Source organism: Ursus americanus, chromosome 33 (genome assembly GCF_024610735.1).
Source record: "Ursus americanus isolate L20-20 chromosome 33, mUrsAme1.1.p, whole genome shotgun sequence".
NCBI classification, from domain to species: Eukaryota; Metazoa; Chordata; class Mammalia; order Carnivora; family Ursidae; genus Ursus; species Ursus americanus.
Window position 1 is genome coordinate 23,599,048 of NC_142159.1, and position 15,559 is coordinate 23,614,606.

The window sequence follows — 15,559 nt, forward strand, 5'->3', positions numbered from 1 at the left end:
GTGGCGCTCATCACAAGTGCCCTCCTTCATCCCCATCACCTATTTCACCCATCCCCCCACCCACCTCTCCTCTGATAACCATCCGTTTGTTTTCCATAGTTGGAAAACATGAGTCTGGTTCTAGGTTTGCCTTTTTTTTTTTTTTTACTTTGCTCATCTGTTTTGTTTCCTAAATTCAACATATGAGTGAAATTATATGGTATTTGTTTCTCTGACCCACTTACTTTGCTTAACATAATACTCTCTAGTTCCATCCATGTTGTTGCAAATGGCAAGATACCATTCTTTTTATGACTGAGTACTAGTCCATTGTGTGTATGTGTGCATACATGTATATACGTGTGTGTGTATATATGTATACGTATATATGTATCTGTATATACTACCTCTTTATCCATTCATCAGTGGATGGACACTTGGGCTGTTTCCATTATTTGGCCATTGTAGATAATGCTGCTATAAACATCATGTAGCCGTTTGAATTAGTATTTTTGTATTCGTTGGGTAAATACATAGTAGTGCAATTGCTGGATCATAGGGTAGTTCTATTTTTAACTTTTTGTGGAACCTCCATGCTATTTTCCAGTAGCTGCACCAATTTGCATTCCCACCAACAGTGCAAGGGGGTTCCCCTTTCTCCACATCCTCACTAACACCTGTTGTTTCTTTGTGTTGTAGATTTTAGCCATTCTGACAGGTGTGAGAGGATATCTCATTGTAGTTACAATTTCCATTACAATGTAATGATTTGATATGTGTATATATATTGTGAAATAATTACTAAAATTGTTTAGTTAACATCTGTCACCACATATAGTTACCATATTTTTTCTTGTGATGAAAGCTTTTAGGAATTATTGTCTTAGCAATTTTCAATACAATATACAATGCAGTATTGTGTATGTGTATATATATATATATATATATATATATATATATATATATATATATGGCAAATCTATAATACAGTATTGTTAACTGTAGTCCCCATGCTCTACATTAAATCCCCAGGACTTACAACTGGAAGTTTGTACCTTTTGACCACCTTACCCATTTGGCCCACCTGTACCCCACTCTGGTGATCACCAATCTGTTCTCTGAAGAATAGAAATATTTTGTAATATAGAAATCTAAACTGAACGGTCAATATAGCGGCATCATGAAATTCCAGATTTTGCCACATACTGAAGAATATATTATATTGGATGATTTACTAAACCATAATCTTAACGATTGTATTGCAGATTTAAAAGAATTTCTCCCCCCCCCCTTTGGTACTTGCTTAGAATAGTAACCTGACAGCTAGATATGCAAGGAATTTGTGAGTGAAATGAGACCGCTGCTGGCTTTGCATATTATCTGCTCTCCAGGAAAGGAATTCTGTGTAAGCCAGAATTTGGACTCCTGGTGACATTGATGTAAATATGTTCACTTCTCACTTCTTTTTTAAAACATCCTTATTGTAATATAATTTACATACCGTACAATTCACTCATTTAAAGTACACAAAGGTCAGTGTATTCACAGTTGTTTGACCATCAGCAATTCTAGAACAATTTCATCACCCCCCAAAAAGACTATATACCTGTTAGCAGTCACTCCCTGTTCTCCCCTCTCCTCCCTGTGGGCAACCAGCAATCTGCCTTCTGTTTCTTGTCTTCTTCTTCTTTTTTTTTTTTTTTAAGATTTTATTTATTTGGGGGCGCCTGGGTGGCTCAGTCATTAAGCGTCTGCCTTCGGCTCAGGGCGTGATCCCGGTGCTCTGGGATCGAGCCCCACATCAGGCTCCTCCGCTAGGAGCCTGCTTCTTCCTCTCCCACTCCCCCTGCTTCTTCCTCTCCCACTCCCCCTGCTTGTGTTCCCCCTCTCGCTGGCTGTCTCTATCTCTGTCAAATAAATAAATAAATAAATAAATAAATAAATAAATATCTTTAAAAAAAAAAAAGATTTTATTTATTTGACAGAGAGAGCGCAAGCAGGGGGGCAGCATGCAGAGGGAGAAGCAGACTCCCCACTGAGCGGGGGTTTGATTCTGGGACTCCGGGACCATGACCTGAGCCAATGGAGAATGCTTAACTGACTGAGCCACCCAGGTACCCCTGCTTTCTGTTTCTATGAATTTTCCTATTCTGGGCAGTTCACATCAATGGAATCCGACACTATGCAGCCTTTCGTGTCTAGCCCTTTCACTTAGCATATGCTTTCAAGGTTTATCTGTGTCGTAGCATATATCAGTACTTCCTTAATGCCAAATAATATTCACTGTATGGCTGTATCACATTTTGCATATCCATTCATCAGTTAATAGACATTTGAGTAGTTCGCACCTTTGGGCTATTATGAACGATGCTGCTATAAACATTCCTGTACAAGTTTTTTGTGTAGACGTGTTCTCATTTCTTTCGGGTGTGTATGTAGAAGGAAAATTGCCGGGTTATATGTTTAACTTTTTTTTTAAGATTTTATTTGTAAGTAATCTTTCCACCCAACATGCTTGAACTCACGACACCCAGATTGAGTTACATGCTCTACTGACTGAACCAGCCAGGTGCCCCGTAGATGTTTGACTTTCTGAACAACTGACAAACTGTTTTGCACAGCAGCTGCACCGTTTTGCCTTTCCACCAGCGATGTATGAGGTTCCCTTTTATCTGCCTCCTCTCCAGCACTTGTTACTGTCTATCTTTTTTATTACAACCACACTAGTAGATATGAACTGGTGTCTCATTGTGGTTCTGCTTTTCATTTCTCTAAGGGCTCATGAAATTGAGCATCTTTTCGTGTGTTTAGTAACCATCTGGCTATCTTCCTTGGCCAAATAGTGTTCATTTTTTAATTGAGTTACTCATCTTTTTATTGTTTTCAGTTGTCAGAGTTTTTTTTATATATTCTAGATAGCAGTCCCTTATCAGATGTGCAATTTGCAAATTTTTTGTAGTACAGTTGACACAGTGGCATGTTAATTTCAGGTATACAACGCAGCGATTCAACAGCTCTGTACATGGTACTGTGCTCACCACAAGTGTGACTGCCATCTGTCACCATGCAGTGCCATTACGGTACCACTGACTGTATTCCCAATGCTGTGCCTTTTGTTCCTGGGACTTATTCATTCCATAGCTGGAAGCCTGTACCTCCGACTCCCCTTCACCCACTTGGCCCATCCCCTCTGACCAGTCGGTTCTCTGTACTTATAGGTCTGATTACAGTTTGCAAGTATGTTTTCCCATCCTGTGGGTGGTCTTTTGACTTTGTTGAGGGAGTCATTTGTAGCACAAAAGTTTTCATTTTGATGTAGTCCAGTTTATCTGTTTTTTTCTCTTGTCATTTACACTTTTGATACAACACATTCACTTTTACAAGGCATGTTTAATCACTTAATATTGTCTTGGCCAGTTTGGGCTGCTGTCATGGAACACCATGGACTGGGACGGGGTGGGGGGGAGGCGGTGGCTTAGAAACAGCAGAAATGTACTACTCGCTTCTGGAGGCTGGAAATCCGAGGTCAGGGTGCCAAAGTGGTGGGGTCTGGTACAGACTGCTGACTTACTGTGTCCCCATGTGACTGAGGGCAGAAAGAGGAAATTAGCTCTCTAGCGACTCTTACGAGGGCACTAATCTCATTCATGAATGCTTCACCTTTATGACCTTATCTAATGCTGATTACCACCCGGAAGTACCGCTGACCCTTGAACAATGAGGGTTCAAATGGTGCCGGTCCCCTCACGTGGAGATTTTTTTCAGTGAAAGCGCTGTGAGGGCACTTTCTCTTCCTTATGATTTTCCTCATTTCTCTAGTTCACTTGATCATAAGGATACAGAGGAGGGGCGCCTGGGCGGCTCAGTCGGTTGAGCATCCGGCTCTTGATTTTGGCTCAGGTCGTGATCTCAGGTTCCTGAGAGTGAGACCCGCAACCACCTCCGTGCTCAGCGGGGAGTCTGCTTGAGGATTCTCTCTCCCTTTCCCTCTGCCCCTCCTCACGTGCGTGCTCTCCCTCTAAGATCAATCGATCAATCTTAAAAAAAAAAACAGTATATAATACATATAACATGCCACATATATGTTAGTCAACTGTTTATGTTATTGGGAAGGCTTCTGGTCAACAGCATGCTATTAATAGTTAAGTTTTGGGGGAGTCAAAAGTTATCCATGAATTTTAGATGGGGGGGTGGTAGCTGGTGCCCCCTAACCCCTACATTGTTCAAGGGTCAACTGTCATACCATCACTTTGAGGGAGTGCGGATAGGGTTTCAACATACGAATTTTAGGGGGGATGCAAATATTTAGTCTATAACAATATTGAAATATTATAAGATATATCCTTCCTATTTTGTGGTTGGAGAAAATAAACGTTAGGGTTAAAGGGCCTGCCCTAAGTCCAACAGGAAAATGATTAGGAATCTTGCTTCCCTTGAATTCTTTTTTTTTTATAGGGTTTTGGGGTTTTTTTTAAGATTTTATTTATTAGAGAGAAAGAGAAAGGGAGAACACAGAGGGAGAGGGAGAAGGAGAAGCAGACTTCCCGGTGAGCAGAGAGTCGGACATGGGACTCGATCCCAGGAGCCTGGGATCATGACCTGAGCCAAGGAAGACGCCCAACCAACTGAGCCACCTAGGTGCCCCTTCCCTTGAATTCTCGCCCTGCCACCCAAATATCTCTGTGTGTTAGAAGAACATAATATCTATGTTTTTACCATTTACAAGGGAACTCTACTCCCTTTCTCTTTCTTCAGCTCTGCGATACTTCCTGCCAATATAAAATAACTTCATAGAATCAAAAAATTAGAGATGAAGTCTCTTTGGTCACATACTCCTATACTCCCAGGGTGTTTTACAGGATGAATACAGGAGTTTTGTGCTTTTTACATTTGTGTTTGAACCTAAGTGCTGGAGTCCTACCACTTCCTTAGGGGATGCTTTCCCACTGTAGTATAATGACAGTGTCTCAGAGGTGTTCATGGTACTTAGCCCATATTTTCATTGTTCTGTTCAGCGTCTTCCATTTGAGCCTTACATCAGCCCCTTTGGACCATGCAAAATAATGTCTGCCTCCCTTGGGAACTACCAAGCATCAGGGTCCAAGACAAATTCGTTCTTAGAATTATCTGGAAGTGAGCAAAAATACTTTTCTTTTTTTAAAGTAGGCTCTACGCCCAGCATGGAGCATAGTGTGGGGCTCGAACACACCACCCTGAGATCAAGACCTAAGCTGAGTTCAAGAGTCAAATACTTAACCAACTGAGCCACCCAGGCACCCCACAGTGCTTTTTAAAGCTAGTAACAGATAAAGGAGGAGACCATAGGACATACTGAAACATGAAACAAAATAAAGGTACACTGTGGGCAGATTTTGTTATTTTATAAAGGGGGAGGAGTTGTGTGGGGTTTTTAGTTTTTCTAGGACTGATAATCTTCTAGCATAGCATTTACTCAGGTGCCAGAGCATAGACAGTTTACTGGATCAAACGTGTCTTCCTAGGGAACCACAAAGCTAGATCTACTCCTGGGTGATCTCCCTTTGGACCTGCAAAGCTACCTACATCTGTACGTGTGTCGCGTTTTCTCCACTGCCATCAAAGACCAACCGCTTCACCTGGACTCTGGATTCCTCTCCTCCCACCTTCTTAAGGACTTTGGTCCGGGATTTATTCCCTTTGTTCTGCACCATTTTCTCCCTCCCTGATGGACACATTATTGGCTCTAGGGAGACCAACTCAAAAAAAAGAAAAAAAAAAAAACTTGGGGCACCTGGGTGGCTCAGTCGGTTAAACAACTGGCTCTTAGTTTCAGCTCAGGTCATGATCTCAGGGTTGTGAGCTCGAGACCCGCTTCAGTTGCAGGAGCCTGCTTGGGATTTTCTCTCTCCCTCCCTCTGCCCCTCCCCACCACTCACACTCTCTCTCTCAGAAATAAACAAAAAACCCAAAAAACCCCACCTTGACTCTACATCCTCCGAACTATGCCTTCTTTCTTTGCCTCCTTGACAGCAAAACATCTCAAAAGAGATTCCTTTTATTATTCCCACTCCCTCCCTTACTCCTATCAGGGTTCTGAGAAAATCCTCTTGTCAAGGTCACCAACGACCTCAGTTAGGCCAAGACAAGTTCCCTTTCTGTGTCCGATACTTACTGGCCTTCTCAACAGCATCCAGCGCAGTTGAGCACCTTTGAAACCCTTTCCGCTATATTGGCTTCCATGAGGCCACACGCTCTGGTTTTCCACTCGAAGCTCTTCCTCAGATTCGTTTGCTGCCTCCTCCACCCAACCTTTAAATGTTGTAGATGGGTGCCTGGCCAGCTCGGTCAGTAGAGCATATGACTCTTAATCTCGGGGTCGTAATTTCGAGCCCCACATTGGGTGTAGAGATGGCTTAAAATCTAAAAAACAAAACAAAACAGAAACCCAAAGACATAAAAATAAATAAATAAATAATACATACATACATACATAAATGTTGCAGGGCTACAGGGTGCAGTGCTGAGCCCTCTCCTCTCTGTTGACGCCCCTTCCCCAAGTCTCGGGCCACAGCTCTGAAGAGCGTGTGCATATGCTGACTGCCAGGATAGATCCGTAGCCAGAATCTCTTCCCTGAATTCCGCTTACATGTCCAGCTGCATAATTGATATTTGTATTGGGCTGCCTAATAGATGGTCTCCACAAATCTGTCCTCTCCTTCTTCCCCCAGAGCAAATGTCATCATTAGCCATCCAAGGGCCCAAGCCCAAAACCTTGGCATCATCCTTGACTCCTCCTTCCCCTCACATTCTATCAGCAAATTAGAGTTGGTTGTACTCCAGATATTCAGGGACTTAACCATTCTTTTCTCTCCAAATCCCCTGCGACCCCAAAATCCAAGCTACCATCATGTCTTGTCTGGCTATTTCCTTGGTCCTGTTTTGCTCCTGCCCCTTTTCAACCTACACTTCAGAAAGCAGGCAGTGTGACCCACTTAAACCATAGATCATGTCATTCATTCATTCAAAATCCCTCAGTGATTCCCATTGTTCATTGACTAAAACCCAAGCTCCTTATCATGACCTGTTAAGATCCTGTGGCATTTGGCCACCTCTGCTTGGCCTGCCTCATCTTACACCACACTCCCCTTCACCTGTGTTTCAACCCCAGTGGCTTTCGCTCTTCAGTAAGACAAACTCTTTCTTTCCTAGAGGACTTCGTACTTGGTATCTCGTTTGCCTGAAAAACTCTTCCCCTGGCTTTTTGCATGGCTGGTTCCTTCTCATTCTTCCGGTCTTAGCTCAAACGTCATCTCCTTGTTTGTGCATTAATCCATTTAACAAGTATTTATTGAGCACCTTGCATCTTAGGCCCTGTTCTAGGTGCTGAGCATACAACACGCATGTTTGCGTGGGTCCTCCGAGAAGCAGACACCCAGACAGGATTAGACGTGTAAGAGATTTATTTGGGGAAATATATGTGAAGGATAAGGGGTAAAGGAGAAGGTGAGGAGAATTTTCAGACTGCATACAGGTCAGCTACCATGGAAAGGGGAGAGGAAAGAGACGAGGTGAGGTTTTGGAATATAGGTGAGGCTCCGTGGGGTGAGGTCCAGAGCTGACGACCAAGAAAGAATTCTTGAGACGTCTTTGTTGCAAAATGGTGGCTTATTAAAGCATGGGGATGGGACCCATGGGCAGATAGAGCTGCTCAACGGGGTGTTGAGGGACTTGGGGGAAGTAAGGAAAAGAGAGGTTTCAAAAGAACTTTCAAATGCTAAAGAGGACAGACCTACAAGATACTGGAGGCCTTGCTGTTGTCAAGTTAAGGTTGTTTTCCCCTCTTGTAAGGTATTAACGTTAAGATAATTGGGACATCCCTTGAAAAATGTCACACATGTCCTACCCAGGAGTGGAGGGTGGGGGGAGGTTGCAGGGTGTCAGCTTGTGCTTTGTCTTCAGCTAGCCTTCTGCTCCCTCATCAGAAAGGAAGCAGCATCCGGTGGAAAGTCTCACTCCACAGAGCAGTTCTGAGAAAGTTTTTGGCCAAGCTGATGGGTCAAAGTTGCCCTTGGAAAAATCCCACCATCCCACCTCTTGCAGGAATGGGCCTGAATTAGCGTTGCACCCTGCAGGTGGGATCAGCCCAGGGGAAGCTTGGCCTCTCTGGCAAACACTGTGGCGGTCTGGAGGGCAACAGCTGGAGTCCTAAATCCACCTCCCTCCCCTCAGCAGCGAATCTGAGTATCCCGGCTGCCACAGCCTGTTAGCACGAAATGCGAGTCTTCCTTCTGTTTCCATGGAAGACAGAATTTGAATGCCACTCCCAGCTGCAGGCTATCATCTCAACTCACTCTTCCCCAGGGCAGGAAGAAGTTAGCTGCTTGTCGAATTTGGAGTAGGAACTGCACATGCTAGACTCGGTGCCACAGGGCTTTTCTCTCTGATACCCTCGTGCTTGCCTGCCTGCAAGGAGTGGAAATTCTGGTCTACTCTCCTTGAGGAGATAAGCAAACTGGGCAGCAGGCTCTATCCCTCTGGGGAAGCCAATGGTTTTCCAACTGCGCCACTGACTCATTTAACATTGATGTTTCTTATTTAGGGGTCAAGTTTTACCTTATTTTATTAGTAATAATGATCATTTTTTAAGGGATGTGGAGCCCAATGCAGGGCTTGAACTCACGACCCTGAGATCAAGACCTGAACTGAAATCATGAGTCAGACACTTAACCCACTGAGCCATCCCTGGCTCCTAGTAAAGACGATTTTTGAAATCTCTACTTTTCCATCTCCTGGGTCCTATTTCCTCAACAGGTTCCAAATTGAGAAGCTCCACCCCCGCCCTGGAAAATCCCGTCAACACTCTAGACAAGACAGGGAAAGTCTGAATACTCATGGGGCTTACATTCTAGGGATGAGTGAGTGAGCCCTCCTGACCATCCTCTCCTAAGTCACCTTCTTTTCTCCGTCATTCCTTTATCATATCCTCTGTTTAGTTCTTTCATGGCACTCAATCAAAATCCGAAATAATTTCATTTGCTTGTTTACTTATTTATAGCCTTCCCTCCTCCCCGCACTATCCTCCACCAAGAGAAAATAAATCCTTTGAGGTCAGAGACCTGGGCTGCCTTGTTTATTGCCAAAATTCCAGTACCTAGGAAAGTGCATGACTCTTCAGGTATTTATTGAACCCTGATGAGGTAAAGAGGTGTAGCAGTGGGAAAACAAAACAAAAAATTCCTCCCCTTGTGAGCTTACACCCTACAGTGGGGAGACAGACAATAAGTTAAGTAAATAAATTATGCCGTATATTTTTAAAAATTGTATAGTATGTTAAAAGGTGATAAGGGCTGTAGATGAAAACAAATCCAAAAAGGGGAATAATGCTGCAGCTGGGTGTTTCCATTTTAAGTACAGTGGTCAGAGAAGACCTGACTGAGCAAGTAACATTTGAAGAAGGACTTGAAGGGAGTGAAGAAGTGAGCCAAGCGGGTATCAGCAGGAGAGCATTCAGAGCAGAGGGAATAGAAGATCCTGAATCAGGAATAGGCCTGGCAGGGCCAAGTATGGCCAAAGCAGAATAAGTGTTACAGCGAGTAGTAGGTGATATCTGTGGCTTTTGACTCTAAGATGGGAGCTGCTGGAGAGTTTCGAACAGAGGACTGACCTGATCCCCTTAGGTTTTAAAAGGATCACTCTGCCAGGTGGAAAACAGATGGGAGGGGAGCAAGAGGAGGAGCATGGAGACCAGTTATGCAAATGGTGCGATGATACAGGTGAGAGGAATGGCCCAGGTAAGAGACGCTGGGGCTGGAACCAAGGTGGCAGCAATGAGGTTAGGGAGAAGTGGTTGGATTCTGGATATATGTTGAAGGAAGAGCCAACCGAATTTGGGAGTGGTTGTGAGAATGAAATAGAAGAGAGAGAGCTCAAGGATGACTGCAACTGTGAATAGTAGGATGATGTTGCCATTCATTGAGATGGGGAGGACTGTGGGTGGAGTAGAATTGAGGAGAAGATAATGGGTTCAGTTTTGGACATACTAAATCTAGGATATGTACGAGAATGGGAAGTAAGGATGTCAAGTAAATAGTTGGATGTAATTGACCTGGAATTTGGGAGAGAGGTCCACACCGGAGACATCAGCTGATCATCTTTGGTGCATAGATGAAATTTAAAGTCATGAAATGGAATGAAATCACCACAGGGGTGATTACAGCAAGAGAGGAAGTCTCTGAACTGAGCCCTGGGGCCTCCAACCCTAAGAAGCAAAGAATGGTTAAGGATGCAGCAACGGAGACTGCCAAGGACTGGCCTGGACTAGGAGGAAAACCAGGGGACTGTGTACCTGTTAAGTTCAGTGAGCAAAGTATTTAAAGACAGAAGGAATGATCCAGTGTTTCAAATGCTGCTGATAGATCCCGTGAGATGAAGATGGAGATTGTCCAGTGAATTTAGCAGCAAGCCGTTTTTTGGTGACCTTCAGAGCAGCTTTGGTTGAATGAGGGAGCAGGAACCTGACTAGAGTGTGCTTAAGAAAGAATGTGAGGGGGGGCGCCTGGGTGGCGCAGTCGTTAAGCGTTAAGCGTCTGCCTTTGGCTCAGGGCGTGATCCCGGCATTCTGGGATCCAGCCCCACATCAGGCTTCTCCGCTGGGAGCCTGCTTCTTCCTCTCCCGCTCCCCCTGCTTGTGTTCCTTCTCTCGCTGGCTGTCTCTCTCTCTGTCAAATAAATAAATAAAATCTTTAAAAAAAATAAAGAATGTGAGGATATACAGAAAGCAATTGCATTTCTGTACACTAACAGTGAGACAGAAGAAAGATAAATTGGAATCAGTCCCACTTACAGTTGCACCAGAAACCATAAGATACCTAGGAATAAGCCTAACCAAAGAGGTAAAGGATCTGTACTCTGAATACTATGGAACACTTATGAAAGAAATTGAGGAAGACACAAAGAAATGGAAAAACATTCCATGCTCATGGACTGGAAGAACAAATATTGTTAAAATGCCTATGCTACCCAGAGCAAGCTACACATTCAATGCAATCCCCATCAAAATACCATCAACATTTCTCACAGAGCTGAAACGAATAATCCTAAAATTTGTATGGAACCAGAAAAACCCATATAGCCAGAGGAAAGCTGGAAAAGAAAACCAAAGCTGGTGGCATCATAATTCCAGACTTCAGGCTCTATTACAAAGCTGTAATCATCAAGACAGTATGATACTGGCACAAAAACAAACACATAGATCAGTGAAACAGAATAGAGAACCCAGAAATGGACTCAGCTCTATGGTCAGCTAATCTTCAACAAAGCAGGAAAGAATACCTAATGAAAAAAAGTCTCTTCAACAAATAGTGTTGGGATAATTGGACAGCCATAAGTAGAAGAATGAAACTGGATCATTTTCTTACACTATACACAAAAAAATAAACTCAAAGTGGATGAAAGACCTACATGTGAGGCAGGATTCCATCAAAAGCCTAGAGGAGAACACAGGCGGCACCCTCTGTGACCTCAGCCACGGCAACTTCTTGCTAGACACGTCTCCAAAGGCAAGGGAAACAAAGGCAAAAATGAACTATTGGGACTTCATCAAGATAAAAAGCTTTTGCACAGCGAAGGAAACAGTCAACAAAACCGAAAGACAACCGACACAATGGGAGATGATATTTGCCAATGTCTCATCAGATAAAGGGTTAGTATCCAAGATCTACAAAGAACTTATCACACTCAACACCCAAAAAAACAAATAATCTGGTCAAGAAGCAGCCAGAAGACATGAACAGACATTTCTCCAAAGAAGACATACAAATGGCCAATAAACACATGAAAAAATGCTCAACATCACTCAGCATCAGGGAAATATCAAAACCACAATGAGACACCACCTCACACCAGTCAGAATGGCTAAAATTAACAAGCCAGGAAACAACAAATGTTAGTAAGGATGTGGAGAAAGGGGAACCCTCTTACACTGCTGATGGGAACGCAAGCTGGTACAACCACTCTGGAAAACAGTATGGAGGTTCCTCAAAAAGTTAAAAAATAGACCTACCCTATGACCCAGCAATTGCACTACAAAGATATAAATGTAGTGATCTGAAGGGGCACCTGCACCCCAATGTTCATAGCAGCAATGTCCACAATAGCCAAACTATGGAAAGAGCCCAGATGTCCACTGACAGATGAATGGATAAAGAAGATATGGTCCATATGTACAATGGAATATTACTCAGCCATCAAAAAATAAAATCTTACCATTTGCAACAATGTGGATGGAACTAGAGGGTATTTTCTTTTGAAGATTTTATTTATTTATTTATTTATTTATTTATTTATTTATTTATTCATTTATTTATTTATTTGTCAGAGAGAGAGAACAAGCAGGGGGAGCGGCAGGCAGAGGGAGAAGCAAGCTCCCTGCTGAGCAAGGAGCCCGATGTGGGACTCAATCCCAGGACCCCGGGATCATGACCTGAGCCAAAGGCTGATGCTTAACTGACTGAGCCATCTAGACATCCCAACTAGAGGGAATTATTAATGCTAAGCAAAATAAGTCAATCAGAGAAAGAATTATCACATGATTTCCCTCATATGTAGAATTTAAGAAACAAAACAGGATCATAGGGGGAGGGAGGGAAAAATAAGACGAAATCAGAGAGGGAGGCAAACTTAAGAGATTCAACTATAGGAAACAAACTGAGGGTTGCTGGAGGGGAGAGGGGTGGGGGTTGGGGTAACTGGGTGATGGGCATTAAGGAGGACACATGATGTAATGAGCACTGGGTGTTATATGCAACTGATGAATCATTGAACTCTACCTCTGAAATGAATAATACACCATATGTTAATTAATTGAATTTAAATAAAATTTTAAAAAATTGAAAAAGAACATGAGGGGGGCACCTGGCTGCCTTAGTTGGCAGAACATGTGACTCTCTCTTTTTTTTTTAAAGATTTTATTTATTTATTCGACAGAGACAGAGACAGCCAGCGAGAGAGGGAACACAAGCAGGGGGAGTGGGAGAGGAAGAAGCAGGCTCATAGCGGAGGAGCCCGATGTGGGGCTCGATCCCAGAACGCCGGGATCACGCCCTGAGCCGAAGGCAGACGCCCAACCGCTGTGCCACCCAGGTGCCTCCAGAACATGTGACTCTTGATCTCAGGGTTGTGAGTTCAAGCCCCATGTTGGGCTAACAGCCTACCTAAAAAAAATTTTAAAAATATAAATAAATAAATAAACAAACAAGGATAGACAACTCTTTCAAGAAGTTTTGGGCAAAAGAGAGCAGAGAAATGGGACATTAGCAAGAAGTGGGTAAAGGTATTTTGTTTTTAAGATTGGGAGAAATAATAACATCTCTTGTGTGTTCATGAGAATTAGTAGTAGAATAGTAGTAGTAGTAGAGAGGGGAAAATATGAAGATTTAGAAAAAAGTAGAGAGAAAACAGGAGCGCTGTTAGATTCTGTGCACTATTCGTGTCTTTGAATTCTTTACTTCTAAGAAGCATATCCTTATCTTATAAATTGGAAAAGGCTATTTGAAGGGAAAATAATAGCAATTTTTTTTCTGACACAAAGCCTTTAAGTACTAGATCTTGTTTGCTGTTGCTGTTACCTTGATGTTAGCAATTTTCTAGATGTTTAACTTTCTCCTTGCGTAAAATGCTGCAGCCGGCTGCCTCCTGCTTTATGAGGCCTCGTTGGGGGCTGTATGTCCTTTTGGCTATAACCACAGGTAGTGCCTGCGATTGAATTAATGCCTCTAAGCTTTAACTATTCTAAATCTGTTTATTCTGACTCTGACTTGGGCTTAGGATTCAGAATTCCTCTTGCTCGGCGCAGGGCTTGATTTCTGTGGGATTACACAGCCACGCCTAATGTCTGGGGTTGTTTGATATGCTCAGCAGATGTGGTTGCCAAAGCCAGGCGGGAAAATGCCGCTGACTCAGTCTCTCATCTATTCTCCCATCCAGTAACCACTAACTGGGCAAAGAGCATTGTGCAAGACACAAAGACGAACTGGAGAATCAGGATACCCCAGGTCCTAGATAGAGTCAGGGAGAGAGAGAAAATACATACAGAACTATAACACATGGTAGAACGTGGTAAGTGCCATGAAAGAAATTCAAGGAAAGCACTAGAAGAGTCCAAAAGAAAAAGAGATTATTCCTTCTGGTTTGGGGGACGGAGCTCTGACTCACTGAAGCAGGCGGGGATTCTAAGGAAATCTACCCATCAGCCTTTCTTCCAATGGGCTCAACTTGTTTTAGTATGTCCCCACATTTTAAATTGTAATGATTCATTTTTTTTTAAGATTTTATTTACTTATTTGACAGAGATAGAGACAGCCAGCGAGAGAGGGAACACAAGCAGGGGGAGTGGGAGAGGAAGAAGCAGGCTCCTAGTGGAGAAGCCTGATGTGGGGCTCGATCCCATAACGCGGGGATCACGCCCTGAGCCGAAGGCAGACGCTTAACGACTGCGCCACCCAGGCACCCCAATGATTCATTTTTTATAATCTCCTGAGAAGCAGGAACATTTTGACCCCCCTTTCTTTCTTTATTCTTTTTCTTTCTTTCTTTCTTTCTCTCTTTTTCTTTCTTTCTTTCTCTCTTTTTCTTTTTCTTTCTTTCTCTCTCTTTCTTTCTTTCTTTCTTTCTTTCTTTCTTTCTTTCTTTCTTTCTTTCTTTCTTTCTTTCTTTCAGATTTTTTTATTTGCAGTCACGAGCAGGGGAGGACCAGAGGGAGACAGAGAAGCAGGTTTTCTGGCTGAGCAGGGAGCCCTACATGGGGCTTGATCCTACGACCCTGAGATCATGGCTTGAGCTGAAGGCACTTACCTGACTGAGCCACCCAGGTGCCCCAACCCACTTTCATTTTACAACCAAATGGACTGATTCCACCTCTTTTTGATAACGTTTTTCCCATTAATATGATATTTAAAATTTAACATTAGAAGAGTTTTATTGAATTTTTAAAGCCTAATGAGTATTTGCATTTTAATAAAAATAAGATTTAATCAGCTGAACCCACTTACGAACTCAATATCTTTATTTCCTTATCAAGTGAAAAAAATGTTATCAGAAGGAAACTACCTCTTGCTATATTTTCATAAGTCACTTACCTTCCTCTCTCTTTGCCTAAAAAAGATTGACAAATGTGTCAGCTAGCATAAGAAAGGAACATGGTGGAAGGTCACTACCTCACGTGGGAGTAAATCAATCATATCAGATTTGAGGGGTTTGGGGAGAGAAGAGAGGTACCTATTATCACAAATAAAAAAATACTAATTGTGACTCCCCTCTTTCTCTCTTAATATTTCCAGTAGCTTCAAATGTGACTTGGCTGATGTCACAGCAGATCCAAGAGAGACAGGAAGAAGTTGTACACTGAATTTAGAAAGCCATCCAAAAAAAGATAATTTGTTTTGTTCTAGAAGGTTATAAGTTGGATGTGAGCGAAGGACAAAGAGAGCATATTCCCACCGCCCCCAGCCTCCAGCATAGTGTGTGTGTGTCATAATTGGAGAGGTGATAGAACTCTTTAGAAGATGGTAAGTCAACCATGTAAATTATAGAACATAAGGCACAT